This window comes from Lissotriton helveticus, chromosome 2_1 (assembly GCF_964261635.1).
Source record: "Lissotriton helveticus chromosome 2_1, aLisHel1.1, whole genome shotgun sequence".
Taxonomy (NCBI): Eukaryota; Metazoa; Chordata; class Amphibia; order Caudata; family Salamandridae; genus Lissotriton; species Lissotriton helveticus.
The window spans coordinates 150,450,483-150,477,985 of NC_136059.1; the positions used below are offsets into that span (position 1 = coordinate 150,450,483).

At 43.6% G+C, this 27,503-nt stretch overlaps 1 protein-coding gene across 1 annotated transcript in view; it reads right to left on the reverse strand.

The window, feature by feature from the left end:
- The window catches only part of LOC144819257 (receptor-type tyrosine-protein phosphatase mu-like), a 643,238-nt gene that overhangs the window by 387,798 nt on the left and 227,937 nt on the right, over positions 1-27,503 (reverse strand). The gene's annotated exons all lie outside the window — the stretch shown is intronic.

The following is a 27,503-nucleotide window of genomic DNA, read 5'->3' on the forward strand; positions in this document are numbered from 1 at the left end:
TAACACCTTCCCTAGGGTCCACGGGGACTGGTGTTAGAATAGTAAATTAAACTATTCGAAATCTGCGCCCCCCCAACGCAAGTCGTGGTAACGACTTGCGTTGTCACGGCCGCGTTGTAAAGGTATGCGTTGTGACGGTACGCGTTGTACCGTCATATATCCATGCGATATCAATGACTTACCACTGTCTAAGGTGGTAAAATAGCACTGCTGCAGCTCTTTAACTACATGTGCCACCAGTCTGCCTAAAGCTGCAGGAGAGGGCATGCCTTAACTAAGCACTAGTAATTATTTTCTGTACTTCTAAGATTACAAAAGTTTTCTATGTTTTCGAAGGGCCTTATTATGACTTTGGCAGTCCTACAGCAGACAGTTCAACACACCGTCAGCTGTAGGACCACCAAAGCCAAGGTGCTACCGCCCACCAGATTAGGAGTTAAATCCTGGTATGGCAGGTGGTGCTGCGGCTCTCTAAGGCAGCGGTCTGTCAGGCCCAATGAGAGCCTGACATGAAGACTGCTATTCTCACGGTGTAAACTGCACCTTTCTGCACGGTGTGGCATGCATGCCACACCGTGCAGCAACTGGGGATGCAAAACCAGGGGGGCACTACATGTATCCCCGCTTGAACCACCTGGCCTAAGAGTGACAGGGAGCCATGTTTGAGACCCCTTTGTTGCTTCTCCACCATCCTTTTCATGGTGGGCTCACCGCCATGATAAGTGCGAGTGACAGGCAACTTCTAATATGCTTGGCGTTGCCGCAGCGTCACCACCAGCATATTTGTGCGTTTGCCCACTGGGCGACCGCCGCACGATCCTTGATCCACGGTAGTTGCAGTGGTCCTGTGGTGGCCCAACCACCACACTCATAATACTGCAGACAGGCCTGCAGTGTGTAGGTGGTGAAACCGCCACTATGGATTTCGAACTCCTAACAGGGTCTGGTGTTTTAATTTAATTGAAAAACAATTTTTTAACCAAACTTTGTGCCCAAAAACTGCTTTCTGCACTTTTGCTTTAATATGGTGTTAGTGAATCTTGTTTTGTACTTTGGGGATGTTTTTTGAAAACAGCATTATTTGTCTCAGGCACTGTACTTCATTTTTTATAGAACCCTGTTTTGCACCATCAGGGGAACTATTAGTGAAAATGGCATGGGGGGGCGGAGGGGGAGGGAACTATTTGTCAAAACTGTATTATTTCATTGATTTTTTGCACTCATTATGGAAATTGCATTACACTGTTGTTCACTTCCTCATTCTGGTACCGTGATCACACTTGGAGACACCATTTTCAGGTTTTGGGCAATCTAGTGTTTGAATTATGCTCTTTTATAAGCCACAGGATACTGAGGGTACACAGGGATCTCACCCTGCGGGTGTCTCACTGGTCTGCCAGACAGCTGCCAGAGCCAAACTTGCTGCTAGTAGGACCCTCCACATGACTTACCACAAGGCCTACACAAGAGGAGAGTTGCTGAGGCTTCACCATGCCCCATGCTATCACTTAGGCAACTTTACTCTGAATGGTTCAGCTATGGGGAGCATGTGTCCCTTAGTGGGGTTTCCCCTAATCATTCCAGTAAACCTAGCTTGAAATATGACAAGGCCAACAGAATCCCTTCAACTGGTAGGACCATTTGCAATTCCTTGTCAGCTTGTCTTATAAATCGGCATTCTTTACCTAGGTATGCCCATGGAATTTTTATCCTCATTGCCGATAATCATTGGGACATGTTGTTCCTCACCAAAATTTGTCTCAAAGAGAGTTCGGTTGCTGATATTGCCCTAGCGAGGGTAGGGGTTGGCAATCATACCTTGCTCCTCTTATTCCAGCTCTGTCTCCAAACTAACAAACGCCAATAATATTGAAGGACTATCTTCTACTATTGTTCTGTCTCCCTCCTCTTCCCTATCGGGGGTACTCATTTATCCGCCTCGGACACCTCGGTCAACTTGCTGCATTTACTGTCTGATGTATTAGGTAAACTATCTCCTCTCCACACCAATTTCATGGTACTAGGTGATTTTAATTTTCATGTGGACGACCCAAATAACAGTCTTGTTAAGCAATTACTCTCCTTAATGGAAGGCTTTAATCTTGAATAGAAAGTAAAGGAGACCTCACACAAAGCAGGCCATACTCTTGAACTCGTTTACGCGAACCAGACTTCAGTCCTGGTCAAACCTGCACTTAACCTTACATGGTAAGACCATTTTCTGATCCCCTTTTAATGTTATTTCTAATACGACTTGCTGCTCACAGGGTATGTCGAGTAAAAGTTACGTACCTTGGTATAAAATCTTGTGTGCTCAGTTTACGGAGACATTACAATCTAGTGCCTTCAATTGGGGTGATACGCTAGATCAGGACTTGGATTTCTTCAATAACTGGCTGGTCAACGCACTGGATACCCTTGGCCAAAATAAATCCACAACTTCTAAAAGAGCCAAACCATCTGCCCCATAGTTTACGGAGGCACTAATGGTTGGAGAAATCCCTTTGCAAAAAACTAGATAGGAGATGTAGATCCTCCTCTGACAAGTTAGCCAAAGCAACTCATCGGGCAGCCCTGAAACATTATCACACCTCAATTCGGAAAGCTCAAAAATCTTTTTTTGCAACCTTCATTTTTGAAGCCTCTGATAAACACGGGGAACTATTAAAAATTGTCAACCCCTTCCTCTCTTCCACGGCAAGTAAGAATATTCTTTCTCCCCTGATGGAGCTCAGCAAAGATCTCTCCAATTTCTTCTTTATGAAAATTCAGGCTATTTATGAGTAGTTCTGTTACAGTTGCATTTTACTGTTCTCTGTATCCCCCTTCCCCTTTAAAGTTGCTGCATCTTACAATGCACATTCTAGTTCCACAGAGAATCTTATGTGGCTGCTAAGCACTCAGGTCAGTCCACTGTTCCTGATTGCTGGGCAGTTGTAGCCTGTTGCTGTGCCGCAAGTTCATGATTAAATGCTTAAATCCATCAGCTTCCAGTTCAATTTCTTACAAGTTCCCCATGCAATCTGCACAGGATCGGGATCTGGCCCCTTACTTACAGAGTTACGCCACGTTTCCTTGGAGGAATCAGTAGCAGAACTTGAGAAATGTAAATCAGGCTCCCATTTAGACACCTGCCATCCCTACATTTTAAAATATGCCTCTCACGTTGCAAACCCCCTTATAAAGAAAGTTCTGAATGATTCCCTGGACTTGGCCGTCGTCCCTGATGAAGCAAGGCGATGAACAAGATTTTGTTCAAACTTGTGAAGTTAATCTCCCATAATTGTAATAAAATTAATAAGCTTGTGGTGACATTACTAATCAACTTAGTTTAAGATTACATTCATCGATACACACGGGATAAACTAATGTGCTTTAAGTTGCAAACGCAAGGAGAAAAATAATAAATTAACCTTGTCTATTGTCTTTGTCAGTATTAAATGTGGCTGTTTAACTAATGGCATGTGCTTATTTAGTGTGCTTATGTTATGTCATTTCTGTGACAAAAGCTCATGGAGTTCACGAAGTTCCTAAAGGAGAGGTAAATATGATGCTGCTTGTTTGGGCTTTTTGCTAAGTAACAATCAACATGATTAATTAGTAAAGGGGATGGGTAACAGAATGGGTCTCAATTATTTAATTAATTGATGTCTTGTGTTTGTTTAATAATAGTTTACAAAGTGAGGCCTAAAGGTGGTTCAATAAACATGGCTGACAGAGCTGCAGACGCGAAAAACTTGATCAGAGTGAAGAACGTCGCACATGCGCAGCTGTGGAGATTTTTACTGCACTGTCATTGTTAATTGAAAAGCAGTTCTTTGGTCGAGTTAAACGTGTTCATGGAGAGAAGGCTCAAGGACAGAAACTTAAAGTGTCTGCCAAAGCTACGAAGTAAATGTTCTAAATTCGAGGAAAAAGTATCTTTTGTGAGGAAGCCAAAGGATGTGGAAGTAAAGAAAAATAGGGCTTATGTGAAGCCTGGACTTGGTCAAAAATCGGAGGTGACTTAATCGTGGACTGACACAGAACAGCCAATGAGAAGCTTGGATTTACATGAAAGAATGTAAAATGTAGAAAGTTTAGCTAGAAAGAAAGGTATAAAACCTGACACTCTTGCTTTCCGATTCCTGAATGACGTGAAATGATGTTGGACTTTTGGCGCACGTAAGGACAGCAGACTTTAAATGATTTTTCCTTTCTAGGTGAAGTGAGAAATATACAGGGAAATAGGTTTAGGGAATGGAAACTGTTATTCTGCTAATGTTTCATGTTTCTGAGCTTGTCTTTAAAATGTCAGTTTATTAATTCATTTCCTTAATAAATGCTGCTTTCTTATTTGCTTATAAAATAAAGATTCTAATATGTAAATGCCTTTATTCTTATGAAAAATAAAGTTAATAAAATTAGCTTTGAAAAGACAAGCTGGTCTTGTTTATTCATGGTCTAGTTTCCATCAGTTGATCCAATCGCCTTAGTGGCCTGATTAATAATAAATGATACATTCTTAAAACCATGGTGAAAATAGATAAACTGCAGTTGTATATAACTATGTAAATAATATGTGAATAGTTAGATAATCAGACCACATGATTCAGTCGCTCAAAAATTGTCTCATTGGTATTATGGGCTTTTCTATGTGTTTCATGATTAATGGTGAGTATTGAGGTGATGGGTAGCGTTGGTGAGACAGTTTTCCTAACAGAGCGCTGGATCATCCCCAAATGTTGAAAACAAGACACGTTAATCCCTCTATAAAAATAAATGCTTCTACGTGACTTACAGTCCAGAGTCTGCACTGCTCGAAGTTCCAGAATCCTTAAAGGAAACCTTGATTTCAATTCATCTGTCATGGTAATGCTACTTGATATATCCTCAGCATTCAATACCATGTCTCACTTCTTCCTACTTGACAGGCTCAAGGGAATCAGCATCAGAGATCAGGCCCTGCGGGGGCTAAAGTCTTTTATTGAGGATCGCTCACATTCAGGCTTCCTAACCCCTTTCACCTCCTCCTTCAAACCACCTGTTTGCAGTGTACTTCAGGGTTCTGCGCTTAGCTCCATCAATTTTAATGTCTAACTTGAACCACTGGTGAAGCTCATGGAGTCATGGAGCATGCGAGTGGTCTCCATTGCGAATAAGACTCAGCTCCTCCTTGCCTTTTAGGAGGACTTGCCTGTGAAGTGGAGTTCTTTTAAATTGTGCCTGCAGGCAGTAGTTATATGGATAAATGAAAAGCTGCCTCTTCTTTGGAACCAAGCCATCTCTGGATCCGAGCAAATGATGCCCTAAAGAACTGGATGCCCCCTCGTCCGGCCCCTACTGTTGAAGTGAAAGTTTGGCAACACATTTTCATTTGAAACCTAAATAACAGCAGTTTTGCAACAATGAAGTCACTAAGGAGGTCGCTCTACCGTATCCCGGTGGACTCTGGCAAGACAATAATCAAGGCACTGATCACAGCCAAACTTGACTATGCGAACAGTTTGTATTTAGGCCTCCCTGCCTACGTAAAACATCATCTTCAAACAGTGCAGAACTCTGCTGCAGGTCAATCTTATAGATTATCCCGCGTGCCTCTGTGCCTACTTTGCCTACTCCACTAGCTCCCAGTTACTAAAAATAATCCCATTTCAGGCTCTTGCTTTTGCTTTCAGGGCCTACAAGCATAAGGGCCCCATCTGTTTTGGAAGAGGTTCAAGTCACACTGTCAATCAGATTCTTGAGATCAAATAATCTCAAGATTTTCCCGCTACCTTGCATACAAAAGGCTAAAAGTGGCAGTAGATCCCTGGCCTTCCTTGCCTCCAAGCTGAGGAACGCTCTTCCCCTCCACTTGCCCTGAAGCCCTCTGGGACCTATTTTCAGGTAAAACTTTAAAAGCTTGCCGTTTGATTCTTGCTTATAAGGTACCTCACTCGCTGACCTTAACCTCTTCCTTTCTCGTTTTACTAGCAGCGGGGCACCTCTTTGAAAGCAGCTGTGCGCTCTACACATTTCGTGTATTGTATTCTTTAATATGGCCCTTAGCGATAGACCACAAAACATGTTAGATGGGAGTTATTTATTATTGGTGAGGTAAGGTAGTGCTTGCTCCAAACATGCATTGCCACTGTATTAAGAACATAGGATTTCTGGGGGTGATAAAATGTAACAAGAACTATTGTGCATATGTATGTATATATGTATGTATATATGTATGTATATATATATATATATATATATATATTCACTGAAAAAACCATAGGTTATAGACCATATATAGTTAGGAATTAGCATTTAAAAAACCTTATTTTACTCACACAAAACCATTGAAATTCCATATATAGTTAGTTGCACTAACTATATATTGCGCACCCGCAATCCACTGCTGATGATGTCACATATTACATCATTCATGACATGGTCAGTGACATCACTGATGACAACATCCAGTGACTATGTTTCTGTAAAGTTAAAATATGTCTTACATATTGAAGAATGAGTGGATGTATAAGTGTCTGGACGAAGGATTTAGTAGGTGCATGACTGAATGTATGAGTGAGTGATTAAATGTGTCTCACTGAGTGCATGGGTTAGTGACTAAACTGTCTTAATTTGTGCATCATTATGTCTGTTGTTCTGTAAACTGCTGCATGTGTTGATCAGTAGCTATATGAGTAACTATATGGGTTATTGATTGATTGCCCAAGTATTTGCATGGGAGACTGAGTGTGTGTGTGGCTGGATGGGAGGTGTGTGACTCTGTACAGATCAATGTGTACTTGTATCAATGATTGTATAAGAGAGTAAGTATGTGTTAGTATATGGTTGAAAACGTAAGGTGCTCTATGTTTAACTGTATAGAGTAGAAAATGGAAGTGTGATTGATTCTTTACAGGACTGACTAGGTGTGTGAGTAACTCCATGGATGAGTGGCAGAGTGTGAGTGTCTGTATAGGTGTATGAGTGCATATGATTGTGTTGTAAACATGAGTGATTGTATGTATGAATGATTGTATGGGTGAATGAGTGAATGTGTGTGTAGACGTAGGAATCAGTGAGTACGTATGTAGTAACTAGTATTGGTGTGTCAATGGTTTCAAAAATTATACTCTGTTTTTAACACTGGGTGAAACAGAGGTTATATTAAAATGTGAGGAGATGCATTGTATTGTCACATGAATGATATCATCAGTGATGTGGTCATTGATGTCAAATGAGATGTCATCAGTGATGTCATTTGAGATGTCATCAGTGATGTCATCAGTGATGTCACTGACCATGTCATGAATGATGTAATATGTGACATCATCAGCAGTGGATTGCGGGTGCGCAATATATAGTTAGTGCAACTAACTATATATGGAATTTCAATGGTTTTGTGTGAGTAAAATAAGGTTTTTTAAATGCTAATTCCTAACTATATATGGTCTATAACCTATGGTTTTTTCAGTGAATTTTCAAGGTTTTGTAAATGCTAATTCCTAACTATATATGGTCTATAACCTATGGTTTTTTCAGTGAATTTCAATGGTTTTTTAATAGCAAATATCATAAGCTGTCGAATGTCAAGTACGTGGTAAGAATTTTTTTTTTCGTGTTTATGCACACTGATCTGCTTTGATTGCTGCCCCCCACCCCTCATTTCTATTAGGAGTACTCTCTCTTTGCAGATAGTGAAGGGTAGTTAACGCAGCCCTTTCCCCCTTTGTAATCCGTCGTGCCTGCTTCTCTCTCCATTTGATTGATTGTTCTCTTTGGTTCATTCTCTATTTACAAACAAGCACAGAGTCGCAATACTCTGTTTAGTCTTTGCAGATAGCGAAAAATCGTGTAAAAAAACAAAAGGAATCGAGCAAAATCAGTAGGCCACTAATGGGATCTCTTTTTGACCTCGCTAAAATAGAAACATTAGGAACAACCTGTTGAAAATAGCAATGCGTATGTACATAAGCGGCGTTCATTTGTGTTCACAGTACCCCTTGTTGATTGTTTCAATCGAGCATTGAATTGTTCGATGTTAATTCTCTTAAGGATCTTCTCTACCTGCAAACGAGGAAGAATAGGAATATTCTCTCTCCCTTTGCAGATAGTGAAGGGTAGGTAACGCAAGCCTTTAACACGTCGTACCTATTTCATTCCTCATTGATTGATTGATTGTCCGAACATTGACTGTTTGGGAATTAGTTCTTTTTGGAGGTATTCCCTGTTTGCAAATAAACGTAGGAAAATCTTTGCAAGTAGTGAAAGGGTACGTAATGCGGACCTTTCTCCCCCGTTGTAATCTATCATGCCTATCCCCACTGATTGATGCACCTGTTTCACCCGGACCATTTACTAGACATACGTCATCTGGCCCGACCAGAGAGCACCCCTAGTGAAAAGGACATATGCAATAATAACGAAGTGATCACTGTATCCTGTTAACAGAAACTTTAGCATGAAACAACCTGGAAAGAAAAGAATAGGAAAACGAAAATCAGTAGGCCACTGATGAACATGAACTTTTATTAAACAACGAACAAAGAAACGATAACATAACGTAATGATAAAACCTATTAATGTCCTAGAAACAAGAAAACGTTAAAATATGCCAGTGGTGAGAGACCAGAAAAACAGTAAGAGAAACCAAATCACCCCTCGCTGTCCCACCGCCTGCCACGCCAAAAAAATCGATAGACTAGGGAAAATGCAAGTCAGTAGAACATCCGCCCCCACTCTGGAAACTTCCAAGGTGGGGCAGGGTTCCGGCTACGCCCAGCCGGGAGCAGCCCATATAAGGCAGGTCCTGCTGCCACGCCTCGGCCAGGAGATCCTAACGTAGGGTGTAGCCGGAGGAGAGGCCGAGACCAACGGGACCCGGCCAGGGGATTGCCTTTACAACGCTGAACAGTTGCAGGGGGGGGGGAATGTCTCCTCGACCCTCCCCTCTCTCTCCCAGTCCGGCCGCGGTGGCCCTTGAGAGTTGCAGGTAGTCCCGCCACATGCTCTTCCGGTCCGGCCACCAACGGTCGGGGGGCCGAGGCCGACGGAATCCGGCTGCAGCCGATAAACCAAGAAACCCGTTCATGGGGCCAGAGCCAGGGGCGTCCGGCCGACATCCACCGGAAGCCCGGCCCGAAGACGGACGGGACACTTCTTTCTTTTATAATGGCTGCGACAACACTGGGGGGGGATGTCTTGCACATGCCTCCGACCCCCCCCTCGTCCTCATCGCCTGGTCCGGCCATAACAAATCTCAAGCGAGACGCCGTGGGGTGCACTGGGAGGGAGAGACGGTGCGAACAGGCCTCTCCCGCCTCCCCAGTGTAGGCTTCCCAGCTGCACCCTCAGCGGTCCAGGCGCCCGGAAAAGAGTTCTTCCACTGTGGCCATGCTGCAACGTCTCGCCCGGCAGGGTGGAGCCCGTCCGTTCATTTGACCCCGCGATCGCCAGTAGCTACCGAACTCTCAAAATGGCGGTCGACCTGGCAAGAGCGGGCCCAGCATAAAGAAATGGCCCGGTCACTGGTTGACTCCACCACCGTAGTCCTCCACGACCTTGAAGATTCTAGAGGAGCCGCGGGAGTCTCCCACCCCCGATGGGGAATGACTGCCATGATCACCCGTGGAGTGACGAAACTGTATCCGCGGGACGTCGGCGCCAGCCTCACTTTGAATTACTAGAATCCTGCAGACCTCACTTCCGGTGAAAGCACAGTGTGACCCGGTAGGAAAAATTGTTGCACCCCCTCCCCTTTTTGACTGATAGTTCAAACCACCGATCCTTTCCTTTGCCCTTTTAACGGAACTTTGGACTGCCTCCCCCTCTTTTACATTTTCTAGAGAAAACAAAACATTAACCACTACATTAGCATAGCAGTTGACACCAGAACTGTTTTCAAATTGAAAACCAACAACATCTTCAACAGAATCCTTTTTGTTTCTGCTGTGACCCTGCTCCAGCACAGGCATTGTCCCCAGCAGTAATTCTGCAATGCCGGTAAGAATAGCTGTGGTGCCTACTGGACTCACTCACCCCCGCGGCGCCCCACGCCGTTATTTGCTGGGCGGCAACTTGCTAGACATCACCTTCGTGACATCCAGATTTCAGCGCGTTCTGCTGCCTTGGAACTATTCGCACAACAGACCGCTACTGACAAGAATATTTCATTATTGGTGCTGTCAATTTCAATAAATCTATTGGATAATTCAAAATAAATTGCCACGGTCTCTTCGTTGTTTAAATGTTTTTACTGTTTTTGTTTTGTTGTATATATTTATATGTTATTAAAGTTTTATATTCCTACTACTTTGTTGGAGTGCTATATATTTTTTATGTGACACATAATTGTAAAAACTTTGATGTACAAAGAGTCATTCCTGGAATCTTCCGCTTCAGGCTCGGTCCCCTCCCCAATCACAATACAGGATAGTTTTCAGATAGTAGGAACACGTGTGGTGTGACGGATCTCATCGGGTGTGGGCCTTGATCTACTATAACTCCTTTGAAGAGGGGTGATTCTTTACAGCTGGGGCCATAAACTACATCTGCAGGGCTAGCTGATAGCCTGGACAATCGGACACAGAGGAAGAGGAGTGTCACAGGGTGCGGTAGTGAATAGGGCGAAAGGGAGGTGTCGGGCGGGCACAGTGTGATTCTCAGGGAAGAGCAGCGCAGATGGGGGGAGGTTTATTGCCCATGCATAAGACAGAGAGCGGGGGTGACCAGTGCCTGGGGAAGATGCTTGCGAGGGTGAGGAGCCATGCTACGAATCGACAGCGTGCAGAGAGTGGGTCTGGTCAAGACATCTAAAATGGCTGCCGTGCACGACAAAAGTGTGGCATTTCAAAAAAGGCAAGATGGCGCAGACAATGTTTTTCAACACTTCCTCATTTCCTTCGAATCGAACGTTAACAGACGTTGGGGCATATTACCAAAGTTAAGCGATATTTATCGCTAACGATGCTTACCAACCAATTTTTTACCACTAAGCATCGTCAGAAATTATCGAAGATAAACCTTACTATTATCAAGGTTTATCGCAAATGCGATAATAAACGGCCGCAATGCATGAATATCGCTAAAAACTCAGCGATATTCATGCATTACCGAGCTAATACTCTTAGCCATGTTATCCACCTCCCATTGGATAACATGGCTAAGAACTGCTCAGGGCAGGTGTTACTTTTTGGAGATATTCGCGCTTAGCGCGAATATCTCCAAAAGTTGGTAATAGGAGATAGATATCTTGCATGTTGTAATGCAAGTTATTGTGGTATATGGAACTCATACCATAATCTCTCAGGAAAGCAGAAACTGATCCTTTTGGGACCGCCTAAAAAGGCCTAGGGGGTGAGGAGTACTCTACTTTGCCCCCTTTTCACGTTCCGAACTATTTTATTTTACTCTCTTCTGTAATTACACAAAATACCAGCGATAAGATGCATCGGAGACACACAGTGAGAGAAAGGAGGCCGGAGATGAAGAAGACATGTCAAATACACATTGGAGATAATATAGTGGCAGAAGGGAAGTAAATATGAGTAAACTTACCATGTAACATAAAAATGTTGCACTCTATACTATAAGTCTCATTTTATACTACAATCACTTCGCTACAACCTCATAAATTAAAAATAAAAATAAATAATGTCTCAAACAATTTTTGATTTCTAAATATAAATTTATTCTTCAAAATTTTCTAAATTTGAAACAACTAGTAACATGTCCTCATCAGTAATTTCCTCTTCAATCATCTCATCTGGAATCTCCTCATTAAAAGTCTGCAATGATGATTCTTGTAACTCTATGGTCTCCAAACACTCGATAAATTCGCCATCAAGAGATTGATCAAAAAAATCATTCAAGTCATCTCCTCCTTCTGACAATATTTCATTATTGGTGCTGTCCATTTCAATCAATGTAGTGGAATCATTCAAGTCATCTCCTCGTGACAATATTTCATTATTGGTGCTCTCAATTTCAATCAATGTAGTGGAATCATTCAAGTCATCTCCTCCTTGTGACAATATTTCATTATTGGTCCTGTCCATTTCAATCAATCTAATGGAATCATACAAGCCATCTCCTCCTTGTGACAATATTTCATTATTGGTGCTCTCAATTTCAATCAATGTAGTGGAATCATTCAAGTCATCTCCTTGTGACAATATTTCATTCTTGGTGCTGTCCATTTCAATCAATCTAATGGAATCATACAAGTCATGTCCTCCTTGTGACAATATTTCATTATTGGTGCTCTCAATTTCAATCAATGTAGTGGACAATTCAAAAGAAATTGCCACGGTCTCTTCATTGTGAGCCATTTTATTTTGAAATTGCTTGCTGTAAATTGCAGAAAAAAATAATCACTTTCATTTATCGTTTTTAGTAATACATAATATAAAACTAACTTCATCAAGTATTTAGTATAACAGAAGGACTGCAAATAAATAACAGAAAACATTTTTCAAATTATCTTCAAGTGTACAACATAGTTCCCCTTACAAATTAACAACTCACCTTTTTAAAAGTAGCAGAAGTGTTAGTACTGTGTAAATCAAACACCAGAAATTCACCACCAAAAATTCCTCACAAATGTACCTCAGACAGTAGTATCACAAAATGGCTGTGGTTTCCTCTCATTTGACATATATACATAACCAATTAACTTTCATCACACACAAATACAAAACCAAAGTAACATTTTAATTGGTTCTAAATTTCAACACTTTCAAATGTGTTTTCCCCATGCAATTTTCCATAGGACATTTACATACGTCTACAGCCTGAATGGCTGAACGGAATTACACCAAACTTGGCAAAATGGTACATCAAACCTAAGAGGTCAGGAAGGATCTACTATGCCCCCTTATGGTCATTTCCCCCTTCGCTTTGGCCTCCTCTTGTCTCTCAATCCTACCGAGAGACAAGATGGCGGCCGCTACGGACTGTTTGGAATGTTGACAGACGCCGGAGAACCAATCAGCTTCGCAAAGCTCCGTAACGCGAAAAGTACGCGAAGCGGAGCGCTGTTACAGATATATATCTTTTTTTGAACGTTAATTTCTCAAAATCCACTGGAGCACATATATTGAGACCTAGCAAAGGCACATCGGGCTACCAGTCCCTAATATTTTGCCAAGTTTCGTGCAAATCCATTCAGGTGTTCGATTATTATTATTATTATTTTTTTTTGCCCCGCGGGGCCCTTTTAAAACCTCCACATCAAACCTAGGGGGTCAGCGAGGATCTACTATTCCCCCTTATGGTCATTTGCCCCTTCGCTTTGGCCTCCTCTTGTCTCTCGATCCTACCGAGAGACAAGATGGCGGCCGCTACGGACTGTTTGGAATGTTGACAGACGCCGGAGAACCAATCAGCTTCGCTTCACAAAGCTCCGTTGCGCGAAAAGTACGCGTCCTAGGACGCTGCCCGGTCCGCTGTTACAGATATATATCTTTTTTTAAACGTTAATTTCTCAAAATCCACTGGAGCACATATATTGAGACCTACAAAAGGCACATCGGGCTACCAGTCCCTACAATTTTGCCAAGTTTCGTGCAAATCCATTCAGCCGTTCGGGCTAAAAGTGAGGCCAACCGCCCTATGGAAAACTCAATGTTAAAAACACGTTTTGGGACCCCCCTTTTTTCTCGGCCCCCCCTTGACGAACCCCCCCCAAATTTTCAAGGGCTGCTCAGAAACAAAATGTGCCATTTTCCTGAAAATTTCAGCCAATTCCGTCCACAAACGCCAAAGTTATTAGACATAGAATTTTCAAAAAACCCATAGAGAAAAAATCCTAACTATATATACCTACTGGCGACCGCCAGTAGGTAATGTATATATATATATATATATATATATATATATATATATATATATATATATATATATATATATATATATATATATATATATATATATATATATATATATATATATATATATATATTTATATATATATATATCTTTATTCGGATTTTCAAAATTAGAAATCCATAAAAGCATGTTAATACATAGTAAGACAATTCATATAAAAAAAAGTGCAAAGTGATTGCATGTAACAATAAGTTTCACATCTAAAGATGACGATACATTATTTGAGGCGATTGCTTTTAAAGATTTTTTCTGTGTCTATATATACACTTCAAGAAGTTAAGAACGTGGTAGCAAGTAGCTTCAGTGTCCAAAAGCTGTAAACACAGCATGACAGGACGGCATTGTCTGAGACCCCAGGATTTTAATAAAGTCAATAGCCAAATCTTGCGATGTTCCTGATAGAATTTACAAAGCAAAACAGTGTGGAGAGTAGTTTGTGTTGATTTTTCGTCACAGGGACATAAAGGTGGATTCGGGTCCCAAACATTTGCTATTGGAAAGGCTACCAGTCTGTGAAACATGTTTAATCTGAATCTTGTCAATAAGAAGCGATCAAAGATACCAATGTTAAGTTTTAGATAAGGCTGGATTAAAAAAGTTGATTGGACCATTATCGCGTGTTGAACAGACGGTTTACCCACTTCGGATTGTACTCTTAGGTTTTCCAAATGGCCCAGGGATAATGCTTTTAGTTGTTTCTTTGTAAGTTCTCTGATTTTTTTCAGGATTTGTATAGTATTGCTCTGCCCCAAGGTCAATGCAGAAGTTCCTGATGTAGGTTAACCATTTGATTTTCAAGGCATGGTCTAATGTCATCGCATCTGCCACGATCGTTTTAGTGAGGTCGTTTTTTTCCGAAGACCAGATCCGGCGCCATAAAAGTAGCGGCTGGATTTTTGCAAGATCCTCAATGTGTGGAACACCTAATTTAGCATGGCAGGCAAAGGTTGAGGATCGCTTTGGGGCCATCAGAAGAAACCTTAAAAAGTTGTTTTCTGCTATTTGCAAAGAAGTGACGTCCGTGTGACCCCATAAACTTGCTCCATACAGGGCTGTTGGTATGCATTTGGCCCTATATATCGTTAGGAGTTCCACGGGCGGTCGCTTTCCCAGTTTTTGTGAAAACGTCACCAATGCCGATATCCCTCTTTTAAAGCAGTGTTTCCTCGCTTCCACTGCCTTTTTCCAGGACAGTTTGTTGTCTGTTGTGATTCCCAGATAGCAGTATTCGGTTGCAGAGTCTATTTTTTGGTTGTTAAGGGTAATATTTTTCAAATGTTTTCTCCCAGCACCTGACGTCATCACAAAAGTCTTTTTCTTGTTTACGTGAAGGTCTAGGGTACCCATATACTGAGAATACCTGTCAAGAATCTTTTGGAGTTCACAAGGGGTCCGTGCCAGGAGGACAGCGTCGTCCGCGTAAAGCAGAGCGGGAATCGGGTGTTGTTTTGCCTGTGGGAGGTCCCGGGCGCCCTTCAAAAGCTCAACCTCCAGGTTGTTAGTATAGAGGGAGAAAAGAAAGGGCGCCAGGACACATCCTTGTCTGACTCCACGCTCCACTCTAAAGGACGTTGTCAGCTCTCCCTTTGTGCCAAAACGGACTCTGGCAGAGGGCTTGGAGTACATTTCCCTTAAAAAATTCAGGAGTGGCGGCTCTACCCCCATTTGGGCTAGGAGGGACCACAATTTGGTGTGGGAAACACAGTCAAACGCCGCGGATAAATCCACGTATACCATATAAAGTTTATCTTCTTTGGCGTGTATGTATTTTCCTATGATCACAGAGAGGTTTAGGGCTTGCTCCACTGTTCCAAAGCCCTCTCTAAAGCCAAATTGTAGATCAGACAGTATGCGCCTCTCTCCCACCCAGTCCTGAAGTCGCTCAAGGATCACTCTACCTGCCATCTTTCCCAATGAGTCCAACAAAGATATTGGGCGGTAGCAAGCGGGGTCCTGGCGGTTGCCTTTCTTGAATATCGGTACCATGACAGACCTTGTCCATGATTCCAAAATTCCTGTCTTTGCTGCTGCCGTGCACACTCTGGTGATGATCGGGGCCCAAAGGTCTGTGTTGTACTTAAAGAGGTCCGCCGGGACTCCATCCGGACCTGGGGCTTTCCCATTTTTGCTTGAATTCAAGGCCAGAAGGATCTCGGAAATTTCAAATTCTATTTGAATAGGATAGAGCGGAACTCTTAGATTCTCCTCATCACTTTCTTCCTCAGAGGATGGTTTTTGAAAGATTATAGAAAAATGTGATACCCATTCTGACTCGTCTATCGCGACTTCAATTTTTGGGTTTGTGTCATCAGCCAAAAAAGGGGTTCTTATTACTCTCCAAAAAGACTGACTATTCTTTTCCTGTGCACTAGCGTGGAGTTCATCCCATAAGGCTTGCTTTAATTCCGCTTTTCTTTTTTTCCTGGCTGAAAGATATTCCTTTCTTAGGGCGGATATAGTATGAGGGTCCCTTTCGTCTTTGTTTGGTGCCACTTTCAGTTTTGAGTGAGCCTGAGTACATTCTTGGTTAAACCATCCTTTTGGTCAACATGATGCAGTTTTATGTTTAGCTGTAAGTAGGGACTTTGCTTTTTCCATAATTTGGGCAAAGTTATTAAGAAGTTGCTCATCTTCTATCGGTGTATCTAAGCACTTCTTAATTTGGGGGTATGCTGATTTTATCAAGGCTTTGGTGATTTCCTCTGGATTGATCTTCCCCCATTTTATTGAGTACCCATTCGATTGGCCCAAGTTTGTTATCCTGGGTCAGTGCGCTAGCTATCGTCATAGGGAGAGATTGCTGATGATTTGTGGACAATTCCAGTTTAAGAATAGCGTGATCACTTTGGGTGTTTGGAATGACTTCAAAACTATTTACTCTTGATTGTAGACTGGATGATATTATGAAATAATCAACCGTAGTACTGAAACCTCTTCCTATAAAGGTCGATTCTAATAAGCTAGTTCTGTGGTCCGGGATATTTGCAATTTGTAGGTCCAAGTCTGATAGGAGGTCATTCATTATTCCACCCATTCTATTGTGGGAAAAATGAGTGAGGAAACCTCCTTCTTCTGTCACCATACCAGGGCATTTTTGGTGTGGCTGGGTGCATTGATGAAGGTTGAAGTCTCCTGCCCATATTGTAGACAGTGCACCCCTTGCTCCTTGTTTCTGTCTGAGGGAAGTTAATTTTTCATGGAGGTGGCCCAAAACTCTCTGGAGCTGCATTTCCTCAAGATTATTATAAAAGTTGATGAGGACTACAAAGTCGTTTTTAGGTAAAGAGAGACCAATGATCTGGAAGTTAGGCTCCAGTTCAATGATTTTTATTTTTGTGTTTTGGACGGTGTTGGCTATGTGTATATTTAGTCCTCCCTTTGGTCTACCCTTTTGTCCCTTTAATGCAGGGGAAAAGTATGTCTTATATCCCTGCAGGTGAAGTTCTGATTGTGACCATGTCTCCTGCAGACAGACTATTTGATGTCTGTGTACATGGTGCATAATGGTTCCATCCTCCAGCTTTGGTCGTAATCCCGCGATGTTCCAGGAGATCACGCTCAAAGCTGAATGATTATTATTGGGAGCAGTGGCTGTTTGTGAGTTATTGGGAATAGGTGGATCTACAGGGATTAAAAGGTTAACTGGAGCTGGCGGGATAGCCGGAGTTTTAGGTGCATATGTGTTGTGTTTGTTGTGGTGGTGGACCACTGCCTCCTACTTAACGATTTCTTTTTTAGCATTGACAGGGGAAGGTGTGGCAAGGGCACTCCTTACCTTTTGCAAAGATGTTGCTCCACCAACGTGCGCATCGTTATCTTTTCAATGGTTTGTGACCACTATTTCGGCCATAAACTATTGAAACAGATAGGAACAGCGTCTTGGAGGGTGCCTACAGCAAGCCCCTTTCAGACAGCGATTCCTTTATCCATTTCTAAAACAATTTTAGGAGTTGGTAAAACTTTACCAACTCTTAAAATCAGTTTAGTACACTGACAAAAATATACTCTTAATTGGAGTATATGAGGCCATAAAAATGCTTTGTCCATCTGGCCTTATATTTGATATAGTGATAAATCAAGAGGAAGAGGATGACCACTAGAGTGATCTGTCCCTTCGACTTAAAATCGATCCAATGTGCAATTTTTAAGTCTTAGTTGACAGGATCATAAAAGAAGACTCATGTAACAATCCAAGTTTTTCAAGGCAAGGCTACTTTGGCAATCCAGCACAACCGATGAGTTTATGAGTAGTTCTCAACTAAAGAGACACAACATAGATTAAGAGGAAATAGCACCTTCTGTACTCCTGAAATGCAGTAATCGTAGACAATTCTGTTTCACACATCCAGACAAATATGTTCTCCGGATGTATGATGTTACAACGCATACTTTTACATCGCATGCCTTTACAACGCGGTATTTACAACGAATACCATTACAACGCATAGTGCTTTTAGGCGCTGGATAGTGATTTATTTAATTTACTATTCCAACTCCAGTCCCCGTGGATAGTAGGGAAGGTGTTGGATAGAATATTAAAAACATTCCCTATCCTAGATCGCCCCCCAGCACAATGCGTTGTAACGGTTTGCGTTGTAAAAGTTGTGTCGTAAAGGCACTGCGTGGTAAAAGTTGTGTTGTAAGTGATGTTTCCCATGTTCTCTTTTGGGATGCATGATAATGTATGGATCTTCACACATTGAACATAAGAATCTGAACGTTAGCTTTGCTGGAATACCTAGAGCCATCGTAGATGCCAGCATATAAGAGATGGAAAATGTTTATTTTATTGAAGCTGCTATGGCTCTACTGCTACTACATGGGTAAGGCCAGATGTGCAATATGGTAAAATGAATTTCAATCCAGATGTCCTTTTCTCAAAAGTTGACAGATGGATGCCTTGATGCAAGTGTGAGATGCTCAAATGGCAATCAGACAATAACAGGAAGTTGATGCACCGAAAAACAATTATACCATATAAGCATGCTCCGAGCTAGAAATGCTAATAGCAAATCTAGCGCATCTCTAGCTCTCAAGACCATCCTACTCTCTGTAAGCACCCTTAACATTAAGCCTGATTGAGATGTAAACAAAGAACACCATCAAAATGTACCTATTGTTAAATAACCTATGACTGGGCTTCAGTGTCTTGCTTAGGAAGTGTTTTAGTTGATCTAGGGTATGTTTAATCAGTCATGGGGAGAAAGAAGCTCCTGGTCACAGGAACTGCACTCGTGAAAGTCAATGATGCAAAGGCCTCCATCTAGCATCATAGCTAATTTTCGACGATAGATATGGGGAGAAAGCACACCTGCCCAGCCTCGACAAAGTGCACGATTTTTTAGGGCTGATTAACTTTGCCATCGCGCCGAAGGGCGCCGGGGTCCCTCGAGTGAGCTGTCCATCATAGTGTGTAAAGGGCGGGAAGACAGTGCACACCGCTAGTGTGTGTGGGGGGCAAATGGGGGGCTTCTTTGTGAGTTCACATGCCTCTTCTTGTGTGTATAAAAGGTCAGGCACAGATCAGAGCAGCAGATGAGGAGAAAGAAGCTACTGGTTACAGGAACTGCACGGGGATTGCACTCGTGAAAGTCAAGGATGCAAAGGCCTCCATCAAGCATCATAGCTAATTTTCGACTGTAGATATGGGGAGAAAGCACACCTGCCCAGCCTCGACAAAGCGCACGATTTTTTGCGGCTGATTAAGGAGTTACTGAATTTGACCTTCAACTCGGTCACCTGCTTTATCTATATCTGTAAGTGCTTCCTGTTCACGGAGCCTCGTTGTCTACTTGTAACTATTCTCTGACCCTGCTTTGAGGGTCAGAGCAGGTTCAGAGAATAGCTGCAAGTAGGCAACGAGGCACCGCTCAGGAAGCACTTACAGGGTTACAGCAGGTGCCCAAGTTGAAGCTAATTTCTTTGTAACCATTTTGTAAATGGTTACAAAGAAATTAGCTTCAACTTGGGCACCTGCTGTAACCCTGTAAGTGCTTCCTGAGCAGAATTCGTCCCTCTCGCGAATTTGCGGATTTTTCCGTGATTTCGCGCGATTCGCAAGAGGAACGAATTTTCCGCCCATACTTAATATTTATTTTACTTGTAAATCCCTGGTAAATTGGCACTACATGTGCCCAGGGCTTAAAAAATTAAATGCTACTAGGGGGCCTGCAGCCCCAATTGTGCAAACAACTTAAGAAGTCCATCAAACATATCTCAGGCCTGCCATTACAGCCTGTCTGTCCAGTTTTAAACAGCCACGTCAACTTGGCAAAATAAACCTTTTGGCAGGCACAAACCTTTTTTTGCAATACCTATAAGTCACCCCTAGTGTAGGTCCTAGGCAGCCCAGAGGGCAGGGTGCAGTGTACTTACAAAGTTGGATGAAGTCCTAAGTTTTACATGTCTTGGTAGTGAAAAAGAAAAACGTCTAAAGTCGTTTTTCACTGCTGCAAGTCCTACCTCTCCCATAGAATAACACTGGAGTTACCTCAATAATTTAATAAACTGTCATTTCTTAAGGGTAACCGGTAACTAGTCCATTTTTGGTTTCCTTGAAACACCAATGAAAAAGCCTCTCATGGTAAAGTTGGATTCTGTTATGTTATGTTACTTTATTTCTTTTATAGCGCACGGCTACTCCGAGGAGCATCCCGGCGCTTTGGCAAAGAAAGACAGCATAGAAAGCAACCACACAACAAAAGAACAGAAAGAAAAACTATTTCCTAAAAAGCCATGTCTTCAGATCCTTTCTAAAGGTCAGAAGACAGGGAGCCGATCTAAGAGACACTGGTAATTCGTTCCATGCCTTGGGTGTCAGGTAGCGGAAAGAACGACCTCCCAATCGTGCACGACGAATTACAGGGACTTTAAGCAAAGACAGACCCGATGACCTGAGGTTCCTGCTTGGCACATACCGGAAAACGCGTTTCCCAATATATTTGGGGCCAATACCATTAAGGGCCTTGAAGGCCACAGTCAGGCATTTAAAGAGGACCCGCTTGGAGATGGGTAGCCAATGAAGAGTGTTCAATAAGGCAGTGGCGCCAGCTCTCCTTGGGAGTCCAAAAATGGCACGGGCTGCCGAGTTCTGGACTACTTGCAAACGGGTCATAAGATATTTTGGTAGACCCAGAAAAAGAGCGTTTGCGTAGTCCAGACGCGACCCGATTAATGCCTGTACGACTGTTTTCCTGTGATTGAGTGACAGTAGAGGGAGAAATTTCCTCAACATCCGTAAGATGCCGAAGCACTTCCCAACAATGGACAAGATGTGGGGTCCAAAGGATAACTCACAGTCCACTATCACTCCCAAATTCTTCGCCTTCGCAGCAACCTTGTCAGGAGGAAACATGTCCTGAGGCCACCAGGATTTCCAGTCATGTTCCGGTGCGCAACCGAAAAAAAGCAACTCTGACTTGTCAGAGTTGCATTTTAAGCCATGACCTCTAAACCACTCAAACACCGCACCAAGGCAATCCCTGATCTTTACGCCATCAAATGACCCCTCCCTGTCACAAGTGAACAGGAGTTTGGTGTCATCAGCGTAAGACACGATCCGGGCGCCAAAAGATTCCGCGACTTCCGCCAGAGGGGCCATAAAGATGTTAAAAAGCATAGGGCTAAGAATGGAGCCCTGCGGGACTCCCACCTCTAGCGGAGCCATATCAGCGGAAAAAGGAGGCGCCCAGATCGTTTGCCGGCGGTCGGCCAGAAATGATTTTAGCCAGTTCCACACCGTTCCTCGAAGGCCACACTCCCAGAGTCTTACAAGGAGGGCATCATGAGGAACGGTGTCGAAAGCCGCCGACAAGTCAAGCATGACTATCACGGCCTTTCCCCCCGAGTCGAGTACTTCCCTGATAGCATCAGTGACCTCCAGCAGAGCCAACTCCGTGCTAAAATTAGCTCGGAAGCCGGACTGCGAGGAGTGCAAAAGGTCGTTTCCTTCGATGAAACTGGAAATTGTCCTATGCACATACCGCTCGGCCACTTTTGCCAGAGCAGGGAGAAGGGAGATTGGCCTGTAGTTGGCATGTATCAAGGGATCCAAGGTGGGTTTTTTGAGCAGTGGTAAAATCATGGCTCGCTTCCAGGCCAGAGGCACCTCCCCTGTCGACAGAGATGTATTCAGCAGGGGGTTCACCAAGATGTTAATGGCGGGAGCCACTTTTCCCAAGCATTTAGCCGGACATGGGTCTAAAGGAGAGCCGGATTTCAGGCCGGTCAACAACTCCAAAGATGTACTAAGATCCATAGGGGGAAATGCAAAGAGGAAAGGGCCGTGATCTTCCACAGAACGAGGTGGCGGTGGGTGGCTCACAACCGGTTGCGTACTAGAGAGAGAAGCCTGGATGGCTGTAATCTTACTGACAAAGAAGGTGGCAAGTTGTTGAATCCACACGTCCGTATGAGAGTGGTTAGGGGTGCAGACAGCAGGAGAGATAAAATCCTGGACCACTTTGAAAACTTCTTTGCAGACATTATCAGCCTCATCAATACGATGCTCAAAATAAACCTTTTTAGCATCCCAGATAGAATGATGATAGGCTTTAATGGCTGCCCGAAATTTCAATTTCTCCGTTGGGTCGTAAGTCCGCCTCCAGGCCCTCTCAGCCCTCTTACACTCCTGACGTTGGGTCCTCAACTGAGGAGAGAACCAAGGGGCAGACGCCCTACACTCTCCTAGTTTAGATCTTTTAATGGGGATTAAAGTCTCAAATCTTGCCAAAAGCCATTTATGCAAGAGAGCAAGATTTTCCTCCAAATTTCCAACAAGGGGGCAAGGTGAGGAGACAAGAGCCTCAGACAGCATGTCCCCAGAGAGCAGATGAAACGGGCGTGAAGTTCTCGCAGCCGCAATTTCTCTCTCAATTACAATTATGAAAATGCCAGTTTCAGAATGTCTGCTTTTTCCTGCATTCGCCATTGAGTGCCTGTAGCCTGCCTCTGTGTCACATGACTGGGTGTAGCTGACAGTTGTGCTTTGTTGGTTCTCCTAGACAGCCACAAACAGAGCTTTGATGTACCTGGATGGCCGTCACTGGCAGGATAGGAGGGCAGAACTGGGCACAGCCACGCCTACAGTTGAATAAACTGTATCCTGCCTCCACACAAAGGGATGAATACCCCTGTAGTTGATCTGTAGCTAGGGCAGGAAAGGCAGGAAGCTTGTGCACTTCAAAGAGAATTTCTAGAAGCTTCCATAAACTTCCAGGGTAAGGGCACCAGGTATCAGTATTGGACCTTGGACACCAACTCTTCGGTAGACTTCTTGACCTGTGGATACTCTCCCAGGAAGAAGGACTGCTGTGCTGCTGAAAGAACTGCCACTCTTCTGGACAGCTGCTCTGAAGGAATCATTCTGTGCTATGCTGACCTGCTGCCTGCTGCCCTCTTGCCTGGGTGAGAAGGACTGGACCTGCATCTGTGAAACCAGGACACCAAAGTGAATCCATGGACTAGTTGGTAGGTCTCCTGAATAGGGCCTCAGGGACAGGAGGCTCCAACAACCTTGAACCTAGCACCTGGACTCAGCCATTTATTAGTCCTACACTACCAAGTGGTACCACCACAGTCCTTGAGCCTGCAAAGTGGGTCTGAACGTGTTCTGCCAGTTCATCTGTCGATCCAGCTGAACCAACCCATCTCTTCTGCTCTAAGGTGCAACCCGAGCAGAACCAACACATTGCCTTTGCTGCAAAGGATCTCCCAGCACTAGGACCTTTCATGGACATCTCAGCCCTCATTGGAACCGTCGCCTGTGCAAAGATTTCTTGATGCAGGTCCTCACATCACAAATCCCTTATCGACAGCATCCTCAATGATGACATAGATTCTCGCATTTCAGACACACAGCTCCTTGGAACTGACTCATCCTTGACGCCAGACTTTGCATCGCAAGCCCTCATTGAAAGCTTGATTTCTTTGGCAGGACCAAAGCATTTTGCCTATGCTTTTAAGCATTGGCAAAAAGAAAAGAAAATGGTCACTCATACTGAAGATATTGTTCAACATCAGGAACAAAAATAATAAAAACTCAGCGTCATTGATGTTTAGCTGCATAAGTATCACAGCTCTATGGCAACCCCAGAGTGATGTTGAATGTGCACCCATGTGTCTCCACGGATCCACATGCACACCTCATCATGCTGTGTCCATTTCTTTATTTTTATTTTGCATTCAATGACGGAGAGTGCCCATTTCACATACAATTAAAAATAAATGTGCTTAAAAGAGCAGGAAGTGACATTAAGTTTTGCATTATCCGTCTGCACTGGAAGTGACATCACTAGATATCCCATCATCTATCTGCACAAGAAGTGACAACACTGGTTTATGGCCAAAACTGTCTCTAAAAGAAGAAGCCAAGCAAGAGAACTAATTTCCTTGAACCATCTAAACAGGAAATAATATTACTGCTGTTACCCATCATCAATCTGTACAGGAAGTGGCAACACTGGGTTTCACATCAGTCACTTGCACAGGAAGTGATATCGCTCCTCCCACCACACAGGACCTACTTACTGGCAGCTGCAGTGCAGATACACAGTAGATAAGCTGCTGGAGTGCCGAAGGCACGCTCATATGTGCCTGTCAACATCTGGACCATGCCCAGTTCCTGGATCCTCCTCCCCTCCTTCAGCTACAATGCTGAAACCCTACAGACCCTCAACCATAAGCACCACTCTACACACTGCTGCCGCACAGCACCACATAACACTGAGGGAGCATTCTCCTGCACATCCTGCAACTTTTTATGCACTTACCCATACTTATTTATTTTATTTATTTATTTTATTTAGCTGTTTTATAACGCGCTCTGTTACTACCAGAGTATCCTGCCGCGAACACGCGAATATACCCAATACTCAGGGCATATGCACTGACAGCACCCAACCCCTACTCTCTCATTCTTACAAAATCCTGCATCCCACTTAACGCTCCACACTCGCACGCATGCTCCTCAACACCCGCTTACTCACTAAATATGCCACAGAGATCTGGGACCTGCTGCACGACCATGCCCCAAACCTATTTTTTCTCATGGAAACCTGATTGAGCCCCGCATCAGCACCTGACATCGCCACAGCATTCCCTCTGGCTACTAGATCTCCTGGCAAAACAGACTTCATAAGTCCAGCAGTGGGATCACCATCATGCACAAGAATGGCATCAGCTGCACAAACTCCACAGATGTTACCCTCCAACATGAAACACCTGTCGTCCAAGCTCCATATCACAGTCAACTTCAACCTAAGCAGCACTCTCATCTACAGACCACTGAGACCGTGCACCAACTTCACCAGTACCATCACAGACTTTGATGCACCGCTCGCCCTCGCTGCTAGCAATTACATCCCACTCAGAGATCTGAACTTCTACCTGGAAGTCCAGACAAACCCCAACTCAAAAGCTTTCATTGACGACCTTGGAAGCCTGGGCCTTACGCAATGAGTAAAGGGACCCACCTCACTGGACACCTCCTGGACCCTATTTTCAACACCTTATTCAACGTAAAAGTTGACATGCACACACCAGTCTCCTAGGAAGACCACACCCTCATCAAGTTCAGGCATCACTGTTCCAGTCCAACGTGCATGCACCACCAGATAAGCATGTGGAAAAGTGGAACTGCATCATTGACAATGATTGGAATACTACTCTCAACACCCATTGACTCAAAGACAGAAACAAGCTCCCCAACGCCATCAAGAACTTCAACAATTGGATCACCTCCTGCACTAACTCCTTGCTACCACCAGGCACAGCAATACAACACGATTCAGACCCCAGACCAGTTGGTACCTGGAAGAACTCAGACTGATCAAACATCACTGCACCCTACTGCACTGCAAATGGAGAATAATCCAGGAGAACGCAGACAAGAGTGTGCTCAAAACCACACAGTGAAACTACCACCAAATGCTCCAGTCCACCAAACATGCCCCTCTGGTGGACTGTATTGATGCCAGCACCAACAGAAGCAAGGACATCTTCGCCACTGTGGAGGATTTCACCTCACCAACAGCTGTCTCCAACTCAATCACCTCCGTTAGGACCTCTGCAACTATTTCTCACAATTCTTCGGCAACAAAATCATTGCCATTTACAGCAAATTCATACTGCTATAGACCCGACAGACCTCACCAAACATCTCCCAATCCAATCAACCATTGCAAACCACATGACCTGTCATCAGCCCAGAAGAGACCACCACCATCATAAAGTCCCTACACTCAGGTTTTTCGGTGGACCTCTGCTCCCACCAAACTTTCAGAGGATTGCAACCCACCATCGCCATGCTCACACCCATTCTGAACCCCTCCACCTTTTGTGCCACTTTCCCAGACTCTTAGAGACATGCAACTGTCCTTCCATTGTTGAAGAAACCCTCCCAAACTACAGACTGATCTCTCTGCTACAATTGCCAGCCAAGGTCCTAGAGAAAGTCATCAACAGATGCTGTGCCAAACACCACAGTGGCCACCAGACCCTATCACAGCATGGAAACTGCCCTCATCGCCACCAGGATGACATTGCATGGCTGGATGGAGGTGACATGGAGACACTCATCCCCCTGGACCACTGCACAGTGTTTGGCATGGTCTCCCACCCTATACTTATCCAACCCATACATGAAATCGGAATCCAAAGACATGCAATGCCATGGATCCGCACCTTCCTCACTGGAAGGACCCAGTCAGTCAGCCTGGCACCGTACACTTCGGACAACTGCAACCTCATCAGCGGAGTTCCACAAGAATCCTCCCTGAGCATGACCTTCTTCAACACATGCATGATCTCTCTAGCCCAAAATCTTCTGCTCTCACAACATCAATGTCCTCTCCTACGCTGACTACGCACAACTCATTCTCTCCCCCATGGACAGGTCGCCCAGTAATCGGATCCTTTTTAATACCTGGATGACTGAAATCACCAACTGGATAAAGACCATCTGTCTGAAGCTGAACACCAGGGGCAAAAGAAGGGGGTTCCCCAATGGGCTTCTTATTGGATGTTGGCGGGTCGAGGGGGGAAGAAAGACTGAACAAAGACCAAAGAACAAACCCCGCCAGTGGATAGTGTGGTCCCAAGTCTGGGATCCTAGTGTACATGGGGTGATAAACCTAGAGGTTGGTACTGCACATTACAAAATTAACATAAATCAATTATTTGTAAGAGACAGTTTTTAGCAAATATATAAGTATTTTTATTTTAGTGTAGAAAGCATTTATGTACATCCATAACACATAATTATTTTATAAATATAATACACATAATCAATTTGAAAGCGAATAAAAAGTGACAAAATTACATACTTATTTCGAACCTACCCAGTAACATTTTCATACTTCAATCATACTATCATTCTTTCAGTTTTTCAAAACCTAATCCTACCTAAAAATCAAACATTCCACTCTCATTCTTCAATCAATACAGGTTGTTCTGTTGTATGCCACACAAAGATGGTCAATATGTGGCATAGAGCAGAGTATTGTTCCAGACAATTGATCTTATCACGGCATCTAATCGATACTCTATAATGTGTCGTATTTCTGGAACCACGGGCCGACGCGCGTTTCGGTGAATGGCCGGGTGGGCCACACCTTCATCAGGGCTGGGAAATGTTGACTGGGCAAGAACAGGATAGT